Below are 26,494 nucleotides of genomic sequence, written 5' to 3' on the forward strand. Positions count from 1 at the left end.
TAGGAAATGAGTAAAAGCAGTCACTGTAAAAAAAGCAACAAAAAATTATCACAAAATTGATCAAAATTCTTTCGAAATCAGAGTTCTTCAAGATATACTACGATATATATCCTCCTAAAAAAGTCATCTCTCATGACCCGTAAGCAGTGAGTGATGGAGTATTTTTCTGCAGAGACTCTGTCATCTGCCTGGACTTTCCTATTTTTATTGTTATTTATTTATTTTTTTTTATGTTCAGGGCGTTTATGGATGTGTATCTCCAAAGCATGAAGGTCAGGTCCGGGCTTTAAAAGATAGTGAACATAAGCAGCAGGAGAGATGCAGCGCTGAAAAACGCACGATTGTCATGATTACAAAATTTTTAAGCACCTCCTGTCCGTTCTTTCTCCGTTTTTTTTTTTAAGTCTCTTTTTTGCTAATTTCTTGTACTTTTCTCTAAATACTGTTTTTCAAATTTATTTTTGGGTACTTTCTTGAGTTGCTCTTTGCCTTTCCACGTTTCTAAAATGAATTAAGTGAACTTTAGAGATGTGCGTCTTTAGTAAGACCCGATGTTCTTTGAGCTGACAGGAAGTCAGAAAGTATTAAAGACATTAACGCATTGTTCGTTCAGTCTTTTCATGATGACAATGAGAAAAATATGACAGAAAAAATAAAAATCTCAGCGGTGTTGTTTAACGGGAGCCTGATGGAGGGTTGTGTGTTGAGTCCACTGGATGTGCGGTGAGCTCGTGGGAGGTGTTACTCCTCCTGGGTCAGCCCTCCTTCAGCTGCAGAAACACTCAGGTATTAATGATCCAGCTTGTAGTTCTCCTGTCTGACCGGCTTCTGCCCCCTGCTGGCCTGGAGAGACATGTCAGCACACAGAGGAGACGGCCTGCGTCACTCTTTTTATTTCAGTAAACACAGACTGAGCTCTTCATTTCAGTCAGAGATGTGTCAGTACCTTACAGCAGAAGTAAAGGGCAGCGTTCACCACCAGCAGAATCAGCGGCAGGACGACCGCTCTGATGATAAAAGGTGTCGGATCTGCTCACGAAACACAAGAACAGCAAATCAAATAACATCACACGAGTCCAGCAGCTCTCACTAAACACAAACTTAGGTCTAAAATCACTCAGCGTGGTCACCGTCTCACTGCAACCAGACAGAAGCAGGATTCAGAATCACAGACCGTTTCCACGACCATTTCCACACCCGACCGACAGGCGGGTCAGCGCTGAGAAGTGCCTCTCTATCGTAGAGAAGTCACGCTTCAGCAGAAGAGGCCATAGCGTCGAAAAATAGCAAAGTAAAATAGTTGCAAGGATTCAAGGATCTGCTGGCTGCTGCCGTCCATAAAGTGTTTGCTGTTGCCATTTTTGAACTTGGTATAAGTTTAGTTAGTATGAAATGTAACACAATAACATTTGATCGTCTACGCTTAGTTTGGCTGTAGACAGTCACTTTACCTGACACAGCGACAGAGATCAGTCGGCTCTCAGAGGAGAAGTTATGGGCGAAAACATAGACGTGATAATCACATCTGTAGCTTCCTCGGTGGGCGGGCTCTGCAGCAGGAAACAGGAAGTGGGCAGAGTGATTGACAGCCGGCTGGGTGTAGTTGTGTGCTGAGTTGGAGGAGGCGAAGCTGAGCTGGAAGGAGCCTCCTGGATACTGCGGCTGGATGGAGCAGCTGATGGTGAAGCTGGAGCCCCTGTTCACCCGAAACCCCTGCTGCTGGTCCTCGGAGACCCCGTCCATGGTGGAGGACACTGAGATGTTGGGCTGAAGCAGCAGGTCTGTAAACACAGAGGATGAATCGTCACATTCAACCCCTCAAGCTCTCAAAGAAATGGTAACTGAAAAACGGACGGGGATCAAAACCTGGTTCCATTGAGGACCCAGATCCGCTATTTTCAAAACCTGAAAATCAATAATGTTTGAGCTTATTAATACTGCTACAGAGTCCCGTGGGTCCTATGACGTCACATCTTGAGTCTAGTCACGTCGTTTAACTCCAGTCACAGGTCTGCATACATCCACTGTGCATCAAAAACCTAAATGCCTCACCTTTTGGGGTAAAGAAGAAAACAGACTCCTGCGGCTCCACCAGCTGCTGCGGCACAAGTCCTGTCAGGCAAAAATAATAATCCTGTGTTGAAATCCCAGTTGAAGTCGACAGATTGAGAGTATGTCAGCTCAATAAATGAAACTGCAGAAGGTTTTATTGTGATGTGTTCAAGGTCGGCTCAGTAAAATGACTAAGGGTAAATAAAACGTCATCACGATGTGTTGAAATGTAACATTGAGAATAAGAAAACTTAGTTTTGAGAAACTTGAATAAAACAGTTGTTTGGGTGAGAAATTTGTTTTCCCAGTGAAATAAAATGGATAGTAGAGATAGAATTACAACCTGTTTTACACCCTATTATGAGCTCTAATTATCTTATAATACATCATTAAAACTACTGATGATACTGAAGATTTTTCAAAGTAAATATTTACATTAAAATACAATAATTTATATCCTAATCACTAAAAACAAAATTAAAAGGGACAGTAAAAGCAGTTCTGTTAAAAACTTATTGTCGTCTTGGCTTTTACACCAAATAATAGAAAAGTATCGATAAGGACTCTGATTGTTAAGGGTTAGGGTTAAGTCTCAGTCAGTACCAGTAAAAATTAACGATCCCCATCCCCACTGAAAAAAAGGACCTGATGTCTTCTAACAAACACAGGGACAGACAGCTGTTGGATGACATGATGTCATAGGTGATGTCACTGATGGACTTACCTGAGCAGGTGAGATGCAGGATGGAGGAAGATTAACCTGATTCCACACACTCCCTCAGAGCAGATCCAGACTCAGCACAGGAAGACCAGATCTGCCACGTATATCTGACTGAGGAACTGTTTGTCTTTGCTACAGAAACAGCAGAGCCGCAGTCCATTTCTCTGCAAGCAAAAGCTGCTGTCTTCAGGTTCCAGTCATTGTGATTCACTGGTCTCCAGTCTCCCTGTTTCACCTCCAGTGTTCCTGCACAGCGACTGTCTCCTCCCACCAACCTGACCGGCTCTGAACACAAACCAGAGAGTCAAAAGAACAAAGTGAGTTTCATCAGAACAGAAATGAAGCAAAAAAAGCTGCAGCTCCTCTTCTACCTGAGCAGGTGAGTCCAGCAGCTCTGCCAGGTGAGCAGGTGTTTCTCTCTGAGCTTCTACAGTCCAGCAGAGCAGACTCGTGGCCTTCACACTGGAACTCTCTGGTCCACTTTGGAGCCTCCACTTCTCCATAGAGCGCCCCCTGGAGGACCGAAGGAGCCCCACAGCCGAGCTCCCTGCAGACCACCTCTGATCCTGCAGGTCAAAGTGAGCTTCACACACCGAGGACCACCTCTGGTTAGACTGGTCAGACCTCACCTCCAGTCTGCCTGAGCACAGACCGGTCCCATTAACCAGCCTGACAGAGTCTGGAGAGATAACAGAAGACAAAAGGAAAGTTAACAAATGAATGCTCCCAACCTAGTTTCAAGCAGATAGTTGTCTCGAACTTTTTAATTTTTTACACACACATTTCTGAATGGGCCTTCTTGAGATTAATGTAAAGAATTTTGTTGGATTCAGGAATTGCAGGTTCTTGGGGTTTGTCAGAAGCAGAGAGCTGTCATAGCTGTCAAAAAAGACTGGAAATGTGTGCAGCGATGATCCCATTGACTACAGCAACGTTAACAGGTGATTCAAGCATATGAAAGGCTGTAAAGAGGTGGGCAAAGCCAACATAGCCAACATGCCCAGGAATGGCCTCCTACCCTACTTTTTACCTAAGTCCCTGTATCAGAGGGCGTGCCTCAGGGTGCCATATAAGGTCCACTGTTATTCATCATATATGGAAATAATCTTTGTGACAGTTTATCAAATGCTGCTTTCCATTTATATGCAGATGACACCATTATCTATTGCTCACCCCCCTCAGTGGTACAAACTCTTGAGCTCCTTCAGTTTGTTTTTGATGTTGTTCAGTCCCATTTAATTAAACTTAAGCTTGTTTTACTTGCAGACAAATTCAAAGTCATGTTTTTTTTTCAAATGGAAAAAAGTTACAGCTAATCTTCCGAAGGTCATAACTGCCCAAGGGGTAGACATTGAAATGTTCATAGCATATAAGTATCTAGGTATTATTATTTATCAGAGTTTGTCATTCAGACCACACATTTAAAACCATGTCTCCCAGCTGAAACTTAAATCAAGTTTCTTAATCAGGAATAAATCTTGTTTCTTGCTCAAGGCAAGGAGGTATTAAAAAAGGCATTGATGATGAAAATGAAGAGGGGCTGTACTCTCTCTTTTTAAGGAGTTGCCCAGAGAGAGTGATGCTGCGTGGGTGTGGAGATACTAATAAACCCCTGGTGGACTCAGGGTCCTTAGCAGAATATTGCATAATAACAAAATGGTCAACGTTATTCACTCCAACAGCCAGCAGGTGTATATCACTGAGCGTTTAGCACCTGATTTACTGAGGCGGCAGCTCATTGGACTCAATCATGGCTGTTGGACAGTGTGCTGCCTCTCTGGCCTGTGTATGTATCAACCTGGGTACATTACTGTCATAGATGATGTCATAGATGATATCACTGATGATGCTGCTGATGGACTTACCCAAACAGGTGAGACTGAGGATGGAGGAGGACAAAACTGGCTTTGCACACTCCCTCAGAGTCGATCCAGACTGAACACAGTCAGATTTAAGCCACCACACAGATGTGTGGGAGAGCTCTCTCTGTTTTACAGACACAGCAGAACCACAGTCCAACTCCCTACAGACAACACCTGAGTCCCTCATGTTCCACGAGACGTCTCTAACTGGTCTCCAGTCTCCCTGTTTCACCTCCAGTGTTCCTGCGCAGCGACTGCCTCCTCCCACCAACCTGACACTATCAGGCTCTGAAATTAAACAAAAGAGTCGTCAGTAAAAGAACAAAGTGAGTTTCATCAGAACAGAAATGAAGCAAATGAAAGCTGCAGCTCCTCTTCTACCTGAGCAGGTGAGTCCAGCAGCTCTGCCAGGTGAGCAGGTGTTTCTCTCTGAGCTTCTACAGTCCAGCAGAGCAGACTCGTGGCCTTCACACTGGAACTCTCTGGTCCACTTTGGAGCCTCCGCTTCTCCATAGAGCGCCCCCTGGAGGACCGAAGGAGCCCCACAGCCGAGCCCCTGCAGACCACCTCTGCATCCTGCAGGTCAAAGTGAGCTTCACACACCGAGGACCACCTCTGGTTAGACTGGTCAGACCTCACCTCCAGTCTGCCTGAGCACAGACCGGTCCCATTAACCAGCCTGACCGAGTCTGGGGAGATAATGAAGATAAAATAGAGACAGATGAAATGCCGGACACAAAATAAAAAGCTGTCATGAAAAAAACAAATTCAGTGATTTGAACTGGACTCACAACAATTCCAACATAAATTCATCACAAACTACAGAACACATCTTAGTAACACCGCAGACTGCAGAAACTCTACCATCACAATGACGTTCACCAGGCAACAGTTCTTGCTTGAAAAATTAAACTTTTGTTCCGGTTTGGCCTTTTGTTCACATGACAACGGCGTTTCAGGGGCCTGAAAATACAAACTTTTTGAACCGGATTCCATAGTGTAATCTTCTGACAACGCCACCCCTTCTGTCTTCATGCAAACTTTCAAAGCGTGCGTGCTGTTAGGACGGTGACGTCACGGCCACACTTTGCGCATGCGCCTGGTGTTCTTCTATGGTGTGTCACTACAAAGTTACACCAGCTACTGACGTGCCATGCATAATACAGCAGTTTTGGTTGTTTTTGCAACGAAGATCGTTCTCACAATGTTATCATACGAACATGGATTTTTTAAAAAATCGTAAGGAAAGACTTTTGCTCTCAGTTGCAGATCGCTGTATGCCCTGAAGCAGCAGCCGTGTATTTTTTCATACATACACTCTTGGTGCATTTAGCACCTGATGTACTGAGGCAGTAGCAAATCAGACTCTGTCATGGCTGCCAGAGACAGTCTGAGGCGATTATACCTTGTGTGTATTTGTGTCACCTTGGTTACATTACTGTTATAGATGATGTCAGAGAAGGGCTCACCTGAACAGCTGAGAGTAAGTGTGTAGGCAGAGGAATGTGATGCTGCACACTCCCTCAGAGCAGATCCAGACTGAACACAGACATAGTTGATCCACCACACAGATCTGCCAAACGACCTCGTTCTCCTTACAGACAAAGCAGCGCCACAGTCGAGTTTTCTGCAAGCAACTGCTGCTTCCTTCAGGTTCCAGTAAGGGTCACCTACTGGTCTCCAGTCTCCCTGACATTTCAGCTCCAGTGTTCCTGCACAGTGACTGTGTCCTCCCACCAACCTGACATCATTGGGCTCTGAACACAAACCAGAGTCATCAGTTAAAGCATCAAGTGAGTTTCATCAGAACAGAAATGAAGCAAAAAAAAGCTGCAGCTCCTCTTCTACCTGAGCAGGTGAGTCCAGCAGCTCTGCCAGGTGAGCAGGTGTTTCTCTCTGAGCTTCTACAGTCCAGCAGAGCAGACTCGTGGCCTTCACACTGGAACTCTCTGGTCCACTTTGGAGCCTCCGCTTCTCCATAGAGCGCCCCCTGGAGGACCGAAGGAGCCCCACAGCCGAGCTCCCTGCAGACCACCTCTGCATCCTGCAGTCAAAGTGAGCTTCACACACCGAGGACCACCTCTGGTTAGACTGGTCAGACCTCACCTCCAGTCTGCCTGAGCACAGACCGGTCCCATTAACCAACCTGACAGAGTCTGGAGAGATAATGAAGATAAAAAAGAAAGTGATGAAGGACACCAGACACAAAATAAAAAGCTGTCCTGCAGACGTTCCTCTGTTTGGTTTCTGATGAAAGGATCCAGCAGTTGACCAGGTCAGCAGGTCCAGCAGGGCGCTGAAAATGATGTCAACATCACACTGTGTCGCATGATGTCCAGCTAAGAATCCTGCCTACACTGAGGGGTACTATCCGCAGTGGAAAACAAAGAAGAGAAAAAGGGCCTGGTACCAAGTGACCTGAGCTGAGGCAAGCCAAACCATGAAGTGGAAATGCAGCATTATAAAGGCTGTCAAACTAAAGAAAGAGTCTTTTCAGTCTGGTTGGCCCAGAAGACTCCTGAAGCAGCAGATATTTATGGTTTCGTATACAGATATTTATTTTGGTTCATTCAGCAACTGATTTACTGAGGCAGCAGCTCAAGGGAGGGGGCTGCCCCTCTGTCTTGTACATGGGTGTGTCAACTTGGGCACATCACTGTAATAGGCGATGTCATTGATGATGTCACTGATGGCCTTACCTGAGCAGGTGAGATGCAGGATGGAGGAAGATGAACCTGATTCCACACACTCCCTCAGAGCAAATCCAGACTCAACACATTTTCCCCTGATTGACCACACAGATCTGTCCGGGGACTGTCTCTGGCCTACAGAAACAGCAAAGCCACAGTCCAGTTCTGAACAAGCAACAGCTGCTTCTTTAAGGAGCCATAAAAAGTCTCTAACTGGTCTCCAGTCTCCCTGTTTCACCTCCAGTGTTCCTGCACAGCGACTGTCTCCTCCCACCAACCTGACTGACTCTGAACACAAACCAGAGAGTCAAAAGAACAAAGTGAGTTTCATCAGAACAGAAATGAAGCAAATGAAAGCTGCAGCTCCTCTTCTACCTGAGGCAGGTGAGTCCAGCAGCTCTGCCAGGTGAGCAGGTGTTTCTCTCTGAGCTTCTACAGTCCAGCAGAGCAGACTCGTGGCCTTCACACTGGAACTCTCTGGTCCACTTTGGAGCCTCCGCTTCTCCATAGAGCGCCCCCTGGAGGACCGAAGGAGCCCCACAGCCGAGCTCCCTGCAGACCACCTCTGCATCCTGCAGGTCAAAGTGAGCTTCACACACCGAGGACCACCTCTGGTTAGACTGGTCAGACCTCACCTCCAGTCTGCCTGAGCACAGACCGGTCCCATTAACCAGCCTGACCGAGTCTGGGGAGATAACACAAGATAACAAAGCAAGTGATAAAGGACACCAGACACAAAATAAAAAGCTGTCCTGAGGCAGCACTCGAGTGATTCAAACTGGACTCAGATTTTTTTTAACAAAAGGTCATCATTAACAAAGGAACATAGAAGATGGTAAATGTCAGTGTATTTGATATGGTCTTGGTCTCAAGACCGCTTGTAGAGGGTCTTGGTCTCGTCTCAGAATTGGGAGCATTTTGACTCAGTCTTGTCTTGGTCTCAGACATAGTGGACTCAGCTATGTCTATTGCCAATTTCTAATAGAGTTGGCTCTGATAAGCTGTCTGATAGGGCAAAGCCTGATTCAACTTTGTACTTGTACTTGTGTTTCTTGTTGAGAAGATGCTGGTGACCCCATTACATGACTCTTTCATTTATGCTTTCCTCTGTGCTTCTTCTCTGCAATTTTCTTATGAAAGATTCCTTCATGCTTGTATTAGGGAAGGCCATGTCTAGGTTTTGGTTCATTAATACCCTAGATGTTGTCATTAATGATGTCGTGGATGGGCTTACCTGAGCAGGTGAGATCCAGGATGTAGGAATAGGAATATGATATAGCACACTCTCTTAGAGTAGATCCAGATTGAATACAGTCTGATTTAATCCACCAAACAGATCTGCCTAAGGACCCTCTCTTTCGGACGGAAACAGCAGAGCCACAGTCGAGCTCTTTGCAGGCAACGGCTGCATCCTTCAGGGTCCATTCATAGAGCATTACTGGTCTCCAGTCTCCCTGTTTCACCTCCAGTGTCCCTGCACAGCGACTGCCTCCTCCCACCAACCTGACTGACTCTGGACAGAAACCAGAGTCGTCAGTAAAAGAAGGTAATTTAACTGATAAAGGGTCAAACCAGAACTTGACTTCTGCTTTAATGATTCTGTATTTGTTTCTTATTTCTCTCTTTACCTGTTGACACATGTTTTCCCTCAGCCTGGACTCCTGAGGGGAAATCAGAAGATAAAGAATAGCATATGATTTGAGCTCCGATTGTTTGTAGAGCATTTTCTAGCAGCACGAAAACACCCCTGTAGCTCTTAAGCACAATATTAGCTCTGACTCTGACTGACAGGTGTATGTGCCAATCCATGCGCTGGCATTCAGTGGGGCTGCTCGTGATTGGTCAGACGGGAGTTTTTTGTGGGAACTCCAGCTACAAAAATCTGTGATATTTTAGCTTCACTTCAAGTCAAATACTTCAATTATAACACATCATCTGTAAATCAGTCCTACCTGAGCTCCATAGCCACAGCAACAGCACCAACTGGTGATCCATGTCCAGCCCGTCTCTCTGTCCGTCCACCCGTCTGCTCTGATCATCACGTATGCTGTCCTCAGTCTTTATCTGAAGGAGGCTGACTAAAATACATCTGATCTGTCACATCCTGCCTCTCTGTCCCTCCCTGCCGTGACGTTTTCTCCGGCCCTTCTGTTGTTGTCCTCTACCTGTCCATCACATGCCCTCAGACTTTTCCACCTGTCTCAGCATGTGACATGTCCTCACATGTTGTGTATCACGTCAGAATATGAAAAGGATTTTTTAAAAGTTTTCCTCTTATAGTGGACTTGATTATCCGAACAAACACAGCCTCCCTTTGAGGCAGACGTAGAAGTGCTTAAATCTTTTACTTTCATAAAAATAGTAATAACTGTGTGTGGTTTTCTGTTGACTTGAGCACCATGTGAGTTTTAGATTTAGATTATCTTTGTGTGCATTTTTGTGATGTTTCACATCTCCTTCTAGTTGCTTTTGGTCTGTTACGGGAATTGTGTTGACCCTTTGAAACTTGAGTAAATTGGCTTGATTTCTTTTAAAAACATGGGAAATGGCAGTGAGCAATGGAAGAAGAAATGACCCAGTAGGACATTTGTTTAAAAAAAAAAAAAAAAAAAAAATTTAAAAAAGAAAAAAGAAAGTCACAACATCATTTTAAATCATTATGATAATTGTTAATATAGCTTTTTCTCTATTTTCTACTTTTTCAAAGAAAAAATATAAAACTCTAATGGTTATTCAATTTGTGAAACATTTCTCATCAAGTTACTTTTTGCCTTTTTTTTCCCATGTTTTTGAAAGAAGTTGCACCAATTTGGTCAGAGTTTAAGTGCGATTTTAATACTTGTGAAAGGCGTCTGGAAGCAGCAGAAGGAAAGTGATGTTACTCCAGGTTTTAAAGGGTTAAAATGCTCATTTGCGCCGCCAAAACATGACGTATAATCTTCGATTGACTGTTGTGAAACTGGAATGATATCAAGAAGGAGAAGTGGTGGGCTTCACTGTGTACATCAGTGTAAAAAATCTGATCTGCACATCAGCTGCGTGAGAACCGTTACCACGTGAAGAGTTTGAGCACGCGGAGGCGGGGAGCGAGCGGCCGCGAGTACACGGAGCCGAGTCTGACAAGAATCAGTTTAAAAGCAAACGTTAGTTATTAATCACTTAGGGGCTGTTCAGTGCATTTTAGTCTCTTTTCTTCTTCCTGTTGTGATAACTGTGTGTGTGTTGATGCATGTGTCCTAAATGTAGTCCAGATTGTGTATTTGAGTGTAATCAGTGAATTTGCAGCTCAGCTCCTACAATAAGTCTAAAATACACTGTGGAAACTAAAGAGTCATCATTGAAATAGCCCAGACTGTAATAATAAGTATGTATTGTGCTGAAAATAATTCATTTTTTCATCTTAAGATGTGTGGCATCCTGGCAGAAACCTGGCACTGGAGTGTCTGAGTGTTTGTTTGAGCCTCTTCTGTTTTTTAAGTCTTTTTGTGATCATTTTTAATCTCTGGTTGCTTTGAGCTGCATCTAGTTTTTTGTTTTCAAGTCTCTTTGTGATCATTTTGAGTATCTGTTTGTGTTTTCAGCCTCTTTTTGGTGACTTTTTCGCTGCCCTTGTTAACTGAGTCCAGTTACGATGCGTTTTAGACTGTAAACTGTTGGTCAGCTTCTCTGAAGTGTGTTTCTGTGAAACTGATTATTTGATGAGAAACTGATGAAAGTTTAAAAATTATAGGACTGTGGTTTCTCTACCAAGCAAGATAAGCTGAGGTGTTCCTGTCAGATTAATGCTGTCAGTGTCCGCTTCATATTTCCTGTAGAGGTGATAACATCAACAGATTCATTCAGAGGAGACTGAATTACAGCTGCAACTAATGGTTATATCAATTAGTGACTTATGTTTTCAAAGTAATCAATCACTGAGTCTCTGAAACATCAGTAAACAGTTAAAAATGTGCTGCACAGTTTGTCACAGATGTGCATTTCTGGGCTGATACCTGCGATAAATATAATAAGAATTTGGGCGATGGCTGAAAGAGAGAAACATCCACAAATCAGAGTTTTATAGTTTGTTTTAGTGGTTTTCATTTGGGTTAGACTTTACATTTATTTACACAAATTTTAGGGCATTTCTATTATTTTGGGTTTCCAGGATTTTTGGAAGTTGCTAAGATTTTAGGATTTTTTGTAGGATTTGAAAGCATTTGTAGGATTTCAGGGAATTTGTAGGATTTTACAGGATTTCCAGCATTTTAGAAAATTTGAAAGATTTCCAGAAATTGACGACATTTTAGGATAGCATCTCGACGCTTTTAGGATTTTAACACATTTCAGAAAATTTTATGGATTTCAGGACATTTTAATGATTTTAGGACATGAGTGTCTTATCCAGGACCTCTGTGGGGGGTGTGGGGGATCCTCCGCTGGCTCTGTTTTTGATCAACAAGCTCTATTTTGATGCTATTTTAGCACTGTGACACCTGATGGAGACTAAAAGGACAAAAACAGTTCACAGTGTCGATCTCTTTATTTTGATTGTGAATTAGAAAACTGTCACAAACAAACATTCACACGAAACTAAAGTCTCCTTTTTTATGGCTTCACTTCCTCTTTCTGAAGGATTACTCGTTCATAATCAGGTCCCGCTAAAACTCGAGGTCCCAGCCGGACTCTTCATCAGGAGGGGGGTCTTCTCCGTCCTCTGGGAAATAGTCAAAGTTGCTGTTGTCCAGCGGTCCGTCCACCTGTGAGAGACAACAGGACGTTAATGCTCTTGTCTGTGTGGTTTTTCCTCACAGAGACGCTGCAGGAGACCCACCGTGGGCGTGAACGGAGAGCTGATGGTCCCCTGCCGGAGGCCGTCCCAGTTGAAGCCTTCAAACCACCTGAAGGACAAAGACGTGTTGCCATGACTACGGTACAAAAAAGCACTCATCCCCTGACGATAAGCATCTCTGCTGTCTCACTTGTGTTTCTGGATGTCCTTCGCTCCGTTTTTCTGGTTCCCGAGCCTCTCCGAAGGGTTGTCCCTGAGAGAAACACACACTCTTTCATCTGCAGATGTGTATGGATGTTGTTTTTTCTTGTGCTTCATTCAGACGCCTCTCACAAGTATTTAACCCTTCAAAAACCTGAGCAAAAAGGTGTCATTCTCCTCAAACACGTGGAGAAAGGGGAAAGCAAACTGGCTTGATTTTGTTCAAAAACGTGGGAAGAAGTGAACAGAAGAAGAAATGACTCAACAATTAGCAAGATATAAGAAAAAAAAGAAAATTACCTGAAAATGAGTTTAAAAAAATACATAAAATGTAATAAAAAAGAATAAAGAAACAGAATTATTAATAAAGTTTTTCATTAGCTTTTTTAAAAAAAAAATTCTTTCTGAATCTTATAATTACTTGAAATGTGTGAATTATTTCTTACCAAGCTGCCCATTACCTTTTCTTCAATGTTTATGAAAGAAATTGCACCATTTTGCTCACAGATTGAAAAACTCGTGAGAGGCGTCTGAAAGCAGCACAAGAAAAGTGACGTCGCTGCGGGTTTCAAAGAGTTAAACCTTTGAAACCTGAGCAGAACGAAATGTGGGAAAAGGCACTGAGCAAGTACAAGAAAACAACCTGAAAATTATTATTTTTTAAATGAGAGATATTAGAAAATTATCCAAAAATTGGGAAAATGTAAAGAAACAATACTTATGATAATTTATTCGCACTTTTTAAAAGTTATTTCCACATTTGTTTTTTACCTTTTGGGGCCTTTTTTTTTGCTAATTTTCAATTTCTTTTAACTTTTTTTTTTTTTTTTTTTTTTTTGCTGTTTTGGGGTCATTTTTTGTTCAGGAGATAAAGAAATCTCGCCATAAGGTGCAAACAACAACCTGCAGAGTCGCTTGATGAGGTTGGGCGCTCTTGGTGATCTTTTTGGGAAACTCGATCATGTCGATGCCTCTCAGGATGATGTTGTACGTCTTCATGGGGTCAGAGCCTGAAAACGGAGGACTGGAGACAGAAAGCGCAAACTCAGCTGAAACTGATCCTACATTCACACATTAAAAATAATGACAATCATTTACAGTAGAGAATTAACGTGTAATTTTTTTTTAAAGCTCGATTTTAAAAAGCACATTTTGTGTGCAGAGCGATACAAGAGGAGCTATTTTTATTTATTAATTTTTTTAATTTAAATTTTTTAGTTTTTATTAAACATTTGCTAAAGGCATTTAAACAAAGTTTTGTGTTAAAGTTTATTATATTTTATTTTTTTACAGAAATTTCAGTTCCAGATCGGTGTCGGTTATCAGCCTCATTAACTTCTAATAATCAGTATCTGTATCGGCCCTGAGAAATCAAAATATACCGACAGTTAGTTATTTTCCGGCTCAGGTGGGATTAAACGAGATTAAAAGAGCTGTCACAGATATCAGCAAAAAGAAAGAATCGCTGCACAAAATGAATTAAGTTACAAAATAAAATAGGACTATTATTCTGGAAAAAAAAGGAATTTCACAGTGAAAAATAAATTTTACAAATCTACAGTTTGTCTTGACGAGGAGCTTGTTTTCTCGTCTCCCGTGGTTTCTTCAGATAACGAGCTAATTTAAATGTTTCATACGTGAATAAGCGCCTTACTCTCTGTGCATCATCTGTGTGTTCACTGAATATCTGTTTTTACTGAACACACACGGCTCCTGATTCATGGAAACCTGCTGCTGCACCTGCCGCTGAGCAGCTCAAAGACCAGGATCCCCAGAGACCAGCAGTCCGCCGAGCTGTCGTGGCCTTTGTTCAGGATGATCTCAGGGGCCACGTACTCGGGGGTCCCACAGAAAGTCCACGTCTTCTTTCCCCAGACCCACCTTCTTAGCGAAGCCGAAGTCCACCTGAGCAGAAGAGACCGTGTGAATATTGTCTTTGTGAAAGCAGCGTTTGTGCCGGTCCTTAAAAAGTCTTGAAAGTCTTTGAATTCATCTCTCTCCAAATTAGGCCTTAACTGGTGCTAAAATGTTTGAAATCAGTCTTTCAGAAGTCTTAAAAATGCAAGACATTATTAGGATTTTATAAATTGCGTTATAATCTTAAACTTATTGGTAACTTTTTTTTTTTAATTTGCCAAATCCCTCTTTTTAAACTTTAGTGTGGGAGTTAAAGGAGAGGAATAACCCCACACACAAAATCAGTCATAAAACTCAACAATAAACACTGGACTTATTCAATTTTAGGCAAAATTGTTCTCAACTCTATATTAAAAAAATGTTGGTTCATAGTTCTTCTGTAATTTTATTTTATTTTATTTATTTTATATTTCAGGTTTTGTTACTGTAAAATTTGTCTTAAATTTCATACCAAAGGGCATTTAAAAAAAGTCCTAAATAATTTTAATTTTTTATTTGCCTTAAGCTGAAGAAACCCTGATGAAACATCTGACCAGCGTCCTTTAACCCTTTGAAACCTGGTGCTGTCTCAGGAAAACACAGGGACAAATGGCAGTGAGCAACCTGGCAAGAAATGTCCCCACACATTACAAACAATGAGTAATAAATGACAAAAAAAGACCTGCATTTTTTTTAAAGGAGAACATCAAAAATGGGGAAAATATACAGAAAATTCTATTCATAATTCATAATAATTTATTTTATTTTATTTTATTTTTTCATTTTTTTTTGTGGTTCTTTTCTTCTTTTTTAAAATCTTTATTTCAGGTATTTTTTCTTAGAGCTCTCTTTAACTAATTTCTTGCTAATTTTTGGACCATGTTTTGTTAAATTGTTCAGTTCGTTCTCCCTTTTGTTGTGCACAAAGTCAAAATTTGCTCCCGTTTAAAGGGTTAAAATACATGTGATAAAGCCGTGTGCGCACCAGCTTGGCGTATCCTCGGTGGTCCAGGATGATGTTCTCTCCGGTTTGAGGTCTCTGTAGATGATCCCTCTGGAGTGCAGGAACGCCAACGCCTCGATGACGCAGCCCGTGTAGAAACGAGTGATGCCGTCATCGAACGAACCCCTGCAGCAGAGACGACAGTCACACACCTGTCTGTCCACGCACCTGTGTCTGTCCACACACCTGTGTCTGTCCACACACCTGTGTCTGTCCACGCACCTGTCTCTGTCCACACACCTGTCTGTCCACGCACCTGTGTCTGTCCACACACCTGTGTCTGTCCACGCACCTGTGTCTGTCCACGCACCTGTGTCCACGCACCTGTCTGTCCACGCACCTGTGTCTGTCCACACACCAGTGTCTGTCCACGCACCTGTCTCTGTCCACGCACCTGTGTCTGTCCACACACCTGTGTCTGTCCACACACACACACTTGTCTCTGTCCATACACCTGTGTCTGTCCACGCACCTGTGTCTGTCCACGCACCTGTGTCTGTCCACACACCAGTGTCTGTCCACGCACCTGTGTCTGTCCACGCACCTGTGTCTGTCCACACACCAGTGTCTGTCTGTCCACACACCTGTGTCTGTCCACGCACCTGTGTCTGTCCACGCACCTGTCTCTGTCCACACACCTGTGTCTGTCCACGCACTGTGTCTGTCCACACACCTGTGTCTGTCCACGCACCTGTGTCTGTCCACACACCTGTGTCTGTCCACACACCTGTGTCTGTCCACACACCTGTCTCTGTCCACACACCTGTGTCTGTCCACGCACCTGTCTCTGTCCACACACCTGTGTCTGTCCACACACCTGTCTCTGTCCACACACCTGTCTGTCCACGCACTTGTGTCTGTCCACACACCTGTCTCTGTCCACGCACCTGTGTCTGTCCACACACCTGTGTCTGTCCACACACCTGTGTCTGTCCATGCACCTGTGTCTGTCCACACACCTGTCTCTGTCCACGCACCTGTGTCTGTCCACACACCTGTGTCTGTCCACGCACCTGTGTCTGTCCACACACCTGTCTCTGTCCACGCACCTGTGTCTGTCCACGCACCAGTGTCTGTCCACGCACCTGTGTCTGTCCACGCACCTGTGTCTGTCTGTCCACACACCTGTCTGTCCACACACCTGTGTCTGTCCACGCACCAGTGTCTGTCCACGCACCTGTGTCTGTCCACGCACCTGTGTCTGTCCACACACCTGTGTCTGTCCACGCACCTGTGTCTGTCCACACACCTGTGTCTGTCCACGCACCTGTGTCTGTCCACACACTTGTGTCTGTCCACGCACCTGTCTGTCCACACACCTGTCTCTGTCCCACACCTGTGTCTGTCCCACACCTGTGTCTGTCCACGCACCTGTGTCTGTCCACACACCTGTGTCTGTCCACACACCTGTGTCTGTCCACACACCTGTGTCTGTCCACACACCTGTGTCTGTCACACACACTGTGTCTGTCACACACACCTGTCTCTGTCCCACACCTGTGTCTGTCCCACACCTGTGTCTGTCCACACACCTGTGTCTGTCCACACACCTGTCTCTGTCCCACACCTGTGTCTGTCCCACACCTGTGTCTGTCCACACACCTGTGTCTGTCCACACACCTGTCTCTTAGCAGCGTCCACAGCTCTCCTCCCAGACACGCCTCCAGCAGCATGTACAGATATTTGGCGTCTCTGAAAGTCCGATACAGCCTGCAGGAGGACGGCGGTTTAAAGTTACGTTTAAAAGAACAATTTATGTGAAAAAGTCTTCTGCTAAAATAATCTGGACTCTTTGGATTAAAATGAAAAACTTATTACGTGGAAACAAACTATTTTTCATCCAGAGACTGTAAATGTGAATGCACATGTCCACTGTGATGTCACTCTTTGGTTTGTGGGTGTTTTTTTTGCAGCTCAGAGTTTGGAGCCGGACGTGACCAAATGTGGACGAGACGGTGAAATCGTGGCGAAGCGGACGGAGAACCCGAGGACGCCACAGCTTTCGAATCACAAGGTAGCCACAGCACAGATCATACAGGCGGGATCATAGTTTACTGGGTGAACGTCACGCTGTTCTGAAGGAAATGAAACCGGAGATTTAAATCATGAGGCCGAGAGTCTTTTTTGAAACGTGACCTGATGATGAACGGACTGTGAGCCTCCATCATGATTTGGCGCTCTCTGACAGGATGTGGCCCTGCTGTCTGGTGTCCAGGATGTGACGCTTCTTCAACACTTTGAGGGCGAAGGAGCGCGTGGGGTCGTTCTTTAGCTGCACCTGAACGCACAAACACAAATCAGACAAAAAAAAGATGTTTAACCCTTTAACAGGCACTGTGAGTCCAACCCAATTTCATTTTTATACGGATGTTTTTATACAATGTGGTTTTGTTTTTTTTGATTATACTGATTCTGATTCTTTTCACTTCTATTTATATTATATTAAACTGACTTTTTTCTACCATTCATTTTATACAGATTTTGTAACTAGATTCATTATTATTTGTATTTATTTGTTGATCTTTTTATATTTGTTACTTTTACTTTCAGATTTTTATCACACAACATTTACATTTTTACCATATATTTCATAGTTTCTTTACTAGGTTTATTTTTATTTGTATCTATTTTTGTTTATTGATTTTTATGTCTATTGTATGAAGTCACCTTTTTTTCTTTTATTTTTTTCAGACTTTTTTTTTTACTAGATTCATTTTTATATATAAAAGAAAAATATTTATTTTTTATATACTTAATATTTTTATTGTATGGAGTTACTTTTATTTTCAGATTTCTATTATAATACATTGACTTTTGCACTTTTTTTTAAAGTGCATTATACTGAGAAAATGTTTTTTCTTAATTAATTTGAAGCATTTTGTTAACTCATTCAACAGTCTGTAACAGGGATATTCAACTAAAATTCAAACAGGTCCAGTTGCTAAAATTTCCTCCCAGCAAAGGTCCGAACCTCATCTCCTGAAATCAGAATCATGATAAACTGAACATTTTTCCTTTAGGATTAATGAATGATTATTTTGCTTTTTTTCGTGTCCGTGCTCGGGTGGACTGTCGGACATGTTTGCACACTGCACCCACACTTTATTAGAACTTGGACACGGGTCCGGATAGGACGAAGTTTTGGTCCGGATCCGGACCACGGTCTGCCAGTTGGTGATGCCTGTCTATAATATAGTATATTTTTTTGCAAAGGCCTTTCCTGTTGTGACTGTTAAAGGGTTAAAGAAACTCAGAAACTCACCAGCTCCACCCGACTGAAGCCTCCCATCCCCAAAGTGCAGATGATGTTCAGATCAGTCAGCGACACGCTGGAGAAGAAATCTGCCTCCGCCTGCAGGCTGCAGAGAGCAGAGGACACGCTGAAATCACGGAGGACTCCTTCAGACCAGAAACAGGACATCAGGACTCCAGTTTACAACCACACGTAGCACCGAGTTTGACCAAATTTCTAAGAAGCCTGCAGCTCCGGTCAAAGTTCAAACAAAGGAAAAACCGTGAGGAAGTGAGAGAGCCAGCATATTTATTTTCGACCTGGGTGAATTAAGGGTTAATCTTAACCAACCCAGAGTTGGTGATAGTTGGGGCAGAGCGAAGACGAACCAAGGAGAAGTGGAGAAGTGTGATTTATGATGATAAAATGATTAAATTAAATCCTAGAAATGTCCTTAGTTAGAAAGAAATACACCAGGATCCCAGAAACTTAGAGCCATCTTATAACCAGACATCCTAAAATCAGAGAAACGTCCTCAAATCTGAGACGTGTCTTAAATCCTGGCCTCCCGTCACTCGAGCACAGCAGCTTGAGTATTTACGTCAGACACACACTGATGTGGCGTCGTGGTTCAGCTTCTGTTTTTCGGCTGCTCTCAGTCCTTCACCAAAAACAGGAAAACAGGATCCAGGTTGAGAAGTACTGAAGGTACTTTTGGTCCGTCCCTCGTTAAAGTACTTCTTCACGCTTGTATAAAAGTGACTCAGCTGTTTAAAACTGCGTTTACATAACGATGTGCGTGTTTGAAAAAAGGGGTCAAGAGCTGAAAAAAGGTCGACTTCTGAACGTTTCACAGCGTTCGTCCGACCGGCTGTTACATAAACCACTAAACCAGCCACAAACACTCAGACACTCACTTGGCTTTGACCTCGTCGCTGTCGTACTGCTTGTTGTTGACGTCATCCAGCCCTCCGATCAGCTGTTTGAACGACCTGGAAACAAAGACGTCTCTTAAAGCGGGCCGCAGACGCCGCCGCCGCATGAAAAACTGATGTTCACGCTCAACAAAGACCTTCACTCACTCTCTGTCGATGACCAGGCATGTGACGTCGCCCACAGCCGTGACGCTGGCTGTTCGAACGTCCTCCCTGCACAGAGGACGGAGACATCAGAAACAGGCTCAGTTTGTTGGACTGCGGCGGGGAGACGTTCTCACTGTCCACGGTGTTCAAACGGTCTGTCACAAGTTCAAGTCCCCAAAATACTGGAGACCCTGGACGTCCTGTCTTCAGTTTACTGCACCTTCATTCTGCTGAAGTTAGACCTGCTGTCCTCGTTCGTGGACACTTTTTTGTGTCGTCTCGCCGAAACAAACCTGATCAGATTTTATGGTTGAAACTTATTTAGGATTAATGATGTTTTCACATTGATTTGACAAATTTTAGCAATAGTTCATTAGGAAGTACTTGTTTGAGGACATTTGCACGACATTATTGTCCTGCTTGAGGACATTGAGACTTAATTATCGTCTCGTTTTAGGACGTTGGGACTTTATGTCTCCATGTTTTGTGAAGGATTTTAACGCACGATGACTGACATAAAACGGCCACCGTGAGACACATTTACAGCATTTAAAGAAATCCATCAAAGACATTCGTTAAAGTACGAACGATGAAATATAACGTTCTCTGTGTGTGTGTGTGTGTGTGTGTGTGTGTGTGTGTGTGTGTGTGTGTGTGTGTGTGTGTGTGTCACCCTTTCAGAGCCTGCTCTCCGAACCAGTCTCCTTTAGAGAGCGTCTTCACCGTCACCTGCTCGTCACCGCGTGAGTTCTGCTGGGACACTTTCACCTGTCCACGTGACAGACACAATATTTCGTACAGTGATGTAAATGTGTGACTGTTCTGAAAGCTCTCCTGTTATTGTAATGTCCCAAAATCAGAGAAAACATCCTAAAATCCCCCCAAAATGTCCCAACATTCTGGGAACATCCAAGAATCCTAAAAATGTCCTAAAATCCATGAAATGTCTAAAATTCTATTTGAAAATCTAAGAAATGTCCTAAAATCCCTTAAAATTTCTTAAAATTCTGGAAAATCCTAGAAAGGTCCAAAATTCTTGAAATGTCCTAAAATCCTGGAGATGTCCTAAAATCTGTGAAACGTCCTAACATCTGAGAAATTTCCTAAAATCCTAAAATTTTCCTAAAATTCTGCAAAATCCAAGAAATGTCCTAAAATCCCAGAGATGTCCTAAAATCATAGAAATGTCCTAAAATCATAGAAATGTCCTAAAATCATAGAAATGTCCTAAAATCATAGGAACATTCTAAAATCTGAGAAATGTCCACAAATCCTAGAAACGTCTTAAATCTGAGAAATGTCCTAAAATCTGCCCCTGGTCTTTTGAGAAAGTGTCCCCCAAGCGAGTGAAATGTTCCCTCCATACTCACGAGGACTTCACACACATTTTTCTCTGTTGAAAATAAAATTTGGGAGGTGGACGGGCTGCGTGAAGACAGCAGCTCCAGTGGACCCACAGAGGACACCTGTCGCTCGTCCTCACCTGTCCTTCGCTGATGATGAAGAACGTGTCTCCCGTGGCGCCCTGACGGATGATGTAATCACAGTCGCTGTAATGAGTCTGAGGACAGACACGAGACGTGAGTCAGTGGACGCAGCTTTTGTTTGTGTCGGCTGGAGGGACAGACGGCAGAGACGGACGCTCAGCGTCCACCGTCTTTTTATAGAAGCATAGAAATCTCACCTCCTCCAGAACGTCCGCCAGTTTACTGAGGACGTCCTCAGGTAGAGACTGGAAGGAGGGGACGCTGCGGGGACAGACCTCAGTGAGTCATGTGGACAGCAGTGTGTGTGTGTGTGTGTGTGTGTGTGTGTGTGTGTGTGTGTGTGTGTGTGTGTGTGTGTGTGTGTGTGTGTGTGTGTGTGTGTGTGTGTGTGTGTGTTTACCTGCGCAGGAAGTCTGTGTACTGGGAGTGTTTGATGAGACCAGTTCTCATCATGATGGTCTGGAAACCCTGTCGGTCGATCGCCCACAGCTTAATGTCCGTCAGAGCTGCAGAGACAGACGGAGACGGACAGACGGAGACGGGACAGACGGACAGACAGACAGACGGACGGACAGACAGACAGACAGACAGACGGACAGACAGAGACAGACAGACGGAGACAGACAGATGGAGATGGACAGACGGAGACAGACGGACAGATGGAGACGGACAGACAGACGAGAGACAGGACAGACAGAGACAGACAGACGGAGATGGACAGACGGAGACAGACGGACAGACGGAGACAGACGGACAGATGGAGACGACAGACAGACAGACGGAGACAGACAGACAGACAGACAGACAGACAGACAGACAGACAGACAGACAGACGGAGACAGACAGACAGACAGACAGACAGACAGACAGACAGACAGACAGACAGACGGAGACAGACAGACGGAGACAGACAGACAGACAGACAGACAGACAGACAGACAGACAGACAGACGGAGACAGACAGACGGAGACAGACAGACGGAGACAGACAGACAGACGGAGACAGACAGACAGACAGACAGACAGACGGAGACAGACAGACAGACGGAGACAGACAGACAGACGGAGACAGATAGACAGATGTCATTGTCAGATGATGTCATTGATGACTGATGATGTCACTGATGATGTCATTGATGACTGATGATGTCACTGATGATGTCATATCTTTGAGTTTCTTAAAATGCTTCATGTCCCTAAAATCTGTGAAACCTGAGCTGAAAATGTTCAGTCAGTATTTTGGGACATTTTTAGGATTAAGAGCATTTTTAGGATTTTAGAACGTTTTCGATTTCGATTTTCGATTTCGGGACATTTTAGGATTAGGATTTCCAAAATATTTTTTGGATTTTAGGATATTTTTTGGATTTTAGGTGATTGTGGGGTTTTAGGACGTTTCTAGGATTTTAGTACATTTTGGAATTTTAGTACATTTTTAGGATTTAAGGAGGTTTCTAGGATTTTAGACCATTTTCAGGATTTTAGACCATTTTCAGGATTTTAGACCATTTTTAGGATTTTAGGAAATGTTTAGGACATTTCCTGGATTTCAGGACATTTTTATGACATTTTCGGATTCTAGGATGTTTGTAGGATTTCAAAACATTTCTCTTACTTTTGTACATCTCAGATCTGAGGACATTTTGGGATTTTAGGATGATGTTTGCTGTTTCAGTCAGCCGTTCGTGCCTTTTCAGAGAGACTTTCAAAGAGACTGAGTTTGACCTTCAGCTCCGTCTCTGTTTGTTAGAGGAGGAAAATGTTTCCTCACAGCTGACTGTATTTCAGCTCTGATGGATGGTGTGTGTGTGTGTGTGTGTGTGTGTGTGTGTGTGTGTGTGTGTGTGTGTGTGTGTGTGTGTGTGTGTGTGTACCTGTTACAGTGGCTGTGCGGGTGCAGTTGTACAGGATGGCCAGCTCTCCGAACACTTTCCCCGGGCCGATGGTGCACAGTTTCTTTCCTTGTTTCGTCACCTCCACCATCCCCTCTGCGAACACCACACACACACACACACACACACACACACACACACACACACAGATGAGTGTGTTTTACACCACTTCAGAAGGTAATTTTCTTTTTTTTTAACGAATAAAATGTCAGAATCAGAAATACTGAATTGATCCCGGGGGAAATGTCTTCTCTAAATGCAGCGACTGAGTGTAGGGACGACCTCGTCTCCTAAAAATAATGTTTGCATGTTGTTAAACTGCTTTCTTAATTACTTTATGTTGCTTTCTTAACCCCTTAGCGCCTGCTTTAATATCACACACACTCGTATTCCTCTGCACACAAAATGTGCTTTTCAAAATCAAGGTTTCAAAAATTTTTTACATTATTATTATTTTCTACTTTCATTAGAATCGTTGTTTTATCCAACATCAGTCCTGATCATAAAAATCAAATATTCATTAATTTTCAGAAATTTTAAGACTATGAATGACCTGAAAAAATGCTTTAAAAAATTATATCAATTTTATAAAATAAAAATTAAATAATTATTTTATTTATTTAAAAAAATAAAACAGATCTGCTCATCGGCGTCTGAATGCATTACAAGAAAAGTGATGTCATTTCAGATTTCAAAGGGTTAAAGGAGCAAAAAGCAGAGCAGAAGGCAGCATCACTAAAAACATCACGCCACAATGTTTGTACCAAAATTTCTCACCGTGCCTCCCAAAAAAGCACAGAGTCAGGCTGTGATCAGCAGACGCTGTTTTCTCTCAGAGGACGTGAACTTCACCTCATTTCTTTCCAAAACAGAAGTTTTAAGTTACGAGCTACAAAAAAATCACCAGAAGCACAGCAGGAAAAAAGAAAAATGTAAAATAAAACACAGTAATGAATAAATATGTAGCTCAAATAGTTCATAGTAATTATAATAATTAAATCAAGAAATTTACAAAAAATAAAATAAAACCATAAAATGACCAAAATAAGTGCAGATAATTTTTAAAAATGATGTCTGTTTTACTGTAATATAATTTTAACGACAGATTGATGATAAATACTTTTTATAGACAATTTTCCTCGTTTTTTGGTCATTTTGAACATTTTTTCGCCAAATTTGTCATTGCTTTCTCCGAAACATGAGGGAGTTTGAAACGCTTGTTAAATAGCTTTTGCCGGGCGACGCCGGGCGACGCCGGGCGACGCCGGGCGCGACGCCGGGCGACGCCGGGCGACGCCGGGCGACGCCGGGCGACAGCGAGCGACAGCGAGCGACGGCGAGGAGCTCACCCTCCAGGACGTAGACGGTGGAGCCGTCGTCTCCCTCCTGGATCACGCAGCAGCCTTGGGTCAGACTGGTGGGGTGCATGCAGTCCATGATGGTGACGATCTGAACAAACGAGCCGAAAAAAACACAAAACGTGTTTGAAAAATCCCGTCACGTGAAAAAGACGGCGTGAGAAAGCAGCTGTGGTTACCTGCGCGTGCTCCAGGTGCTTCATGAAGTCGTTGTCCATCAGCGCTCTCTGGATCAGCTCACTGGACCTAAAAAAACAACCAAAAGCTCAAATGTTTCAGTCCAGGTGTGTGTCTGCGTTAACCCTTTAACCCCCAGATCCACCTTTCACAAACATTTAACCCTTTGAAGCCTGAGAAAACGGAAAACATGGGGAAAAAAGGCAAAACTTTCCCAAAAAATGCAAGAAATTAGCAGAAGTGAAAACTTTACTATTTAAAAAAGAGGGGAGAATTATTAGAAAATGATCAAAAACTAGAGAACTTTTAAAAAAAGTATACTTCTTTCATTTTCTGCACTTTTGTCAGGTCATTTTCTTCAGTTTTACTTTTTTTGTTGCTTGTTTTTAGGGAATTTTCTTGGTATTTTTTAAAATTGTTTTGCTCACTTGAGCAACTTGGCAAGAAATGTCAAGAAAATGTTTCTTATTTAAACTTTCTTGTAACTTTTGGTTCATTTTTGTTGTTTGATGTTTTGTCTTATTTTCAGATAAATTTCCTTTTAACTTTTTACTACTTTCTTGCAAATTTTTGCTCCATCTCTTGATAAGTTGCTCGCCTCTTCTGCTGCTGTTTTTTTACAGAAAGAAACCAGTTTGCTTAGTTTTTAAAGGGTTAAAGTGTGTGTGTGTGTGTGTGTGTGTGTGTGTGTGTGTGTGTGTGTGTGTGTGTGTGTGTGTGTGTGTGTGTGCGTGCACGCTCACTGTTTGCTCTTGCAGTAGCTCTTGAGTGTGACGTCGGTGAGCTGCGAGGGGTCCAGCGCTGTGGGCTCTGCAGAATCGCCTGTCTCTTTGTGCGCTGAGTCTCGTCGGGCGCCACCCGAGTCTGAGCCGCCGCCGCTGACACACACACACACACACACACACACACACACACACACACACACACACACACAGACAAAGGTCAGGTCGGGATAAGAGGTCACAACAAACGTACAAACGCTTAAAAAACCAGTAAAACTGAAGTGAGTCCACGTGTTGAAAACAGGGCTGACTGTAAATATCGACTAAATTCGTGAAATCACTTGTTATATTTTTTGGGTTCTTTGAACGTCTTTTTGGAAATGTAACAAACTGGAGGAATTTTAGAGTTAAAATACAAGTTTATTTATTTAAGTGTAAATGAAATGCATTTAAGTGAGATCCGTCTTCAGGAGCAGATTTTAAAACAGAAGTCGAGTGTGCGGCTGCATCATGAATTTATAATAAAACGCTCCTGTGAGGTTATTTTTAGGCCGGCACTTCATGATTCATCACCTCCCAAAAAAAAAAGCGTCTTCCTGCAGGTTTGGAGACGGTTTGTGGTCCTCTGTATCCAGGCTTTTTAAATCCTTATTAGGGACTGTTAGTTATTTATAAAAGAGGAGGAAGTTTGTAAAATAATTCTTTAAACGCTGGGCGAGGGACACGCCTTTCAGTGGCTGTATTTTATATTTATTTTACCACTTTAAATATTATAATGATTTTTTCAGTTTTTTTTAGGGTTTTTTTTCGTATGTTTTCTGAAAGTTTTGGCAATTAAAACATTTTTTGTGATGTTTAAAAATGTTTTGACTTTTTTCTAATTTATTGTTTTGCAGATTTTTTTCTTCAAAAATTTTTGTTAATTTTGAAAGAGGACGCGTCCTCCAGACCCACCTGCGCTGGGCGCGTCTGCGGCAGCGCCGGCCGCGTGCTGCGAGGCGCGGCGGTGTCGGTCCAGCTCCACCTGCAGCTGCCGGATCAGCTCGTCTTTGGTGTCCAGCTCCAGCTCCAGCTCGTCGATCAGAGAGTCTCTCTGACGCAGCTCCTCGATCTTCAGCTGCAGAGCCAGCTGCAGGTCCCGCAGCGTGCCGCCGCTCTTACACACCGCCATGTCCACACGCGGGGACAGAGGGACTGTACGGGGGACAGAGGGGACACGGCAGTGCAGAGTAACTAAGTACTTTTACTCAAGTGCTGTAATCAAGGAACTTTTGTATTTTCATTTTTTTCTGTTTTACAGAGAAATATTGTAACATCTGCACTTTGACCTTTGGGTCAAACTGCCAAA

At 43.2% G+C, this 26,494-nt stretch overlaps 2 pseudogenes; both read right to left on the minus strand.

Moving 5' to 3' along the window:
* LOC121960121 lies at nucleotides 1-9,540 on the minus strand (annotated as a pseudogene).
* A 2,302-nt stretch (nucleotides 9,541-11,842) lies between these two features.
* LOC121960122 lies at nucleotides 11,843-25,709 on the minus strand (annotated as a pseudogene).
* Between the last annotated feature and the right edge of the window lie 785 nt (nucleotides 25,710-26,494).

Source organism: Plectropomus leopardus, chromosome 20, assembly GCF_008729295.1.
Source record: "Plectropomus leopardus isolate mb chromosome 20, YSFRI_Pleo_2.0, whole genome shotgun sequence".
Taxonomy (NCBI): domain Eukaryota; kingdom Metazoa; phylum Chordata; class Actinopteri; order Perciformes; family Serranidae; genus Plectropomus; species Plectropomus leopardus.